This window comes from Balaenoptera ricei, chromosome 7 (genome assembly GCF_028023285.1).
Source record: "Balaenoptera ricei isolate mBalRic1 chromosome 7, mBalRic1.hap2, whole genome shotgun sequence".
NCBI lineage: Eukaryota > Metazoa > Chordata > Mammalia > Artiodactyla > Balaenopteridae > Balaenoptera > Balaenoptera ricei.
Genome location: NC_082645.1, coordinates 43,349,484 through 43,352,952, shown reverse-complemented (window position 1 = coordinate 43,352,952; position 3,469 = coordinate 43,349,484).

The window sequence follows — 3,469 nt, the reverse complement described above, 5'->3', positions numbered from 1 at the left end:
GTTCTTCTAACCCAGTGCTTCTCAAACTGTAATGTATATATAAATCACCTGGGGATTTTGTTATACAGACTTTGATTGAGACTTAAGGAAGTCCCAACAAACTTCTGGTGATGCTAATATGGCAGAGACTAGGACCACATTTTGAGTAGAAAGTCTCCAGCCCAGTTATTCATATTCCTGGATCCACATCAGAATCACCTGGGGAGCTTGTTAACCTGCTGATACCCATGTTCTACCTCCAGCAAGGCCATCCTCTTTCTCCTCTGAAAACCTCCTCATATAGACTTCTTTCTCCTCTAAGGCACTTCACCCAACACTCCCACCCCACTCTTTCAAACCACAGTTTAAATGTCGCTTCCTCAGATGCTCTCAGCTTGGATAAGACCCCTGTCTTATTCCATTTGGGTTGCTGTAACAAAAATACCATAGACTAGGTAGCTTATAAACCACAGAAACATATTTCTCACAGTTTTGGAGGCTGGGAAGTCCAAGATCAACGTGCCAGCAGATTCAGTGTCTGGTGAGGGCCCACTTCACACAGTGGAAGGGGTGAGGGAGCTCTGTCAGGCCCCTTTTTTTATGAGTATTAATCCCATTCATGAGGGCTCAGCCCTCATGATGTAATCACTTCCCAAAGGCCCCAGTTCCAGCACCATCATCACATCAGGCATTAGGTTTTAACATATGAATTATGAGGGGACACAAACATTTGATCTATAGCAGCCCCTCTGTTACAGTCTCTCTTAGCACCTTAATCTTTACCTCATGACGCTCATCAGCATTCCACTTAAATAACAAAATGTGTAAATCTCTGTTTGCCTTCTGCTGATTTCCTTTACAGCTGGAATCATGCCTGCGCACTTTGTTCATTGTTATATCCCCACTGCCTAGCACTGTGCCCTGCACATGATAAGAACTGAACTCATATTAAGTAAACAAATCAGTCTTTTTTTATATACATCTGAGTTTGCCAGTGTAATGCCAAGTAAACTAAAGAAACATGATTCCTACATTTCTAAACTATATAAGGAATATATAGTCTTATTTTTTAATCTCAAAGATGACACTGTTAACAACATTACTACTATAGTAATCAAAAGTCAAATATTAGGCACCTAATTTGTCAGTCAATAGTTGATGGTAAAAAAGATAGATAGGACCCCAGACCTAACAAATATTGTAGGGAATACAGATATTCAAGGGTTTAGGGTCCAAGCAGATCTCAGGAGACTTACGCCAAGCATCCTCTTCTTTTCCATAGTGGGGAGGAGGCTGAAAATAACAAGCACCACACACTGATTTAAGCCAATTCTTGTAATTAATGATATGCATTAAATCAAATAATTTTGAATAATTAAACGGGGTATTATGAAGCATATAATGAGGGCCCTAAAGCAAGTCTAGGGGAAGTGGAAGCTTCCCTAGGGAAATACATTGGGACTAAGATCTGAACAATAGTTGATCCAGGCAAAGGACGACAGGTATAGAGGTTTCAGACAGAGGGAACAGCATGTTCTAAGACCTTATGGCAGGAGCCTAAGGAAAAAGACCTGAGTGAACAGAGTCCAGTGGGGCTGGAGCAGATGTGTGAGATGAAGCTGGAGAAAGAAACAGGAAACAGGTCATGCAGGAGCTTGTAGAGAATTTTGAACTTTACTTTGAGATCAATGCAAAGTCCCTAAGGAGTTCTAAGCAGGGGAATAATGGTGTTCTGATGGCAATGCTGGAAGATCATCCTGGCTCCAGTAACTATAAATATGTCAGAATAAACCAGATAAGCCTTTCCTTCTCTTAATGATTATTATTTCATTTTTATTTATTTATTCTTCTGCAGTTTTCTGAACCATAAAATATCTCTGTCCTTTGTAAATTTCTTGGTGATTTATCCTGAACCTTAAAAAGCTTGGCTAGAGCATTCTGATAATTATGGTCTTCAGATTTTCCCTGAATCTAATCAGAAAGCCATAATTCAATCTTTGTTTCCAGTAGAGCATACTACCTTAAAATATTATTTTATCCATTTTGGTAGCAATATTTTAATTAAATATTAAAGTTGCAGAAATTAAAGTTATACATCTATCTCAAAAGACACAGAAAAGTTATCTTAGTGTCTGGGAAGCATTACAAATGACTATTAGGTTTGAGGAGAGAAGGTGTACTTATTAATATCAACACCTGAATTGTGACAATGTTTCAGGTGTTTTAGATCATCAGTGCTGTATATCTCCTCTTCCCCATACAGAGAACATGTACTTTGATTAAATATGGATTTAGATATTAAAAAAAATGAAGAAAACCTGTTTCTTAGCAGCACAATTTTTTGTAAGGAAGATTTTTTTTTTAATTGAGAGAACATTTATTTAACTATTTGAGTGGGTAGAGATGGGGATAGTAAGTGTGAGACCCTTTGCCCCAGGAGCATGTTGTAGTCAATAGGTAGTTCTTCCTTTGCTCTATCTGTTTTGCACTATACCAGTAGTTTTAAATTCTATCTAGCTCCACTGGTCCCTTCTTATGTTAAACATTGGGTAATATCCCTTTAACCTTCAAAAATTAAATTATTAGATAATATTTCCAATCCACACACATTTCAAGCAATTCAATAAAATTTCCTAACTGAACTATAAATAGGGTTGCCAAATAGAGTGACAATTTAGGACATACTTATACTAAAAATTTATTTGTTGCTTATCTGAAATTTAACTGGGCTTCCTATATTTTTATTTGTTACACGTGGCAACCCTAATTATAGAAAAGACAATATTTGAATAGTATTTGAGTGTGTAACTGCCCAGCCTTGACTACACTGTAACGCTTAAGGAGGTAGTCAGATGCTTGTGCCAATGTTGGAATCACCAGATTGCGGTAGCTGTAAATGCAGACTGATATTGGTAGGTTTCATTAGGTTCTTAAATGCCATAAGTGGTATAGGCATTAATGATGTGATTATCTGAAATGACAAGCACTCTCTTAGAAAATTTTAAGACTAAGCCATCAACTTCTTTTGATTTGCATAGTAGTTGCATTCCTGAAAAACATGGTGTGTATTAAAATCATGCCACACACCATACACACAAACACACATATGCACACACACATTTAGGTAAGTTCTAGCCTCAGATAATTAGAGCTTCTCACATACATGAATATCCAGCAGGACAGTCAAGAGTCATGGAAGACATGGTGCAATTCTTTGTTATGTGGGACTTTGCTGCATATTGTAGGACATTTAGCTTCTCTGGCTCCAGCTCATCAAAACCAGTGGTATCCTCCCTCTATGGAAACAGTCTAAAAACACTCCCACAGATTGCCCCTAATTGATGGTAGCAGTCTCACTGAAGCTACTAATTTAAACCATACATAAAGAGAAAGTTAGAGGAGAGTTTTTCTAGGGCAAATGAGGGAAGAGTTTGGAGAAAGAACAGAGATAAGCAGTTGGAATTTAATCAGTTCCTTCTCTTGGTACATC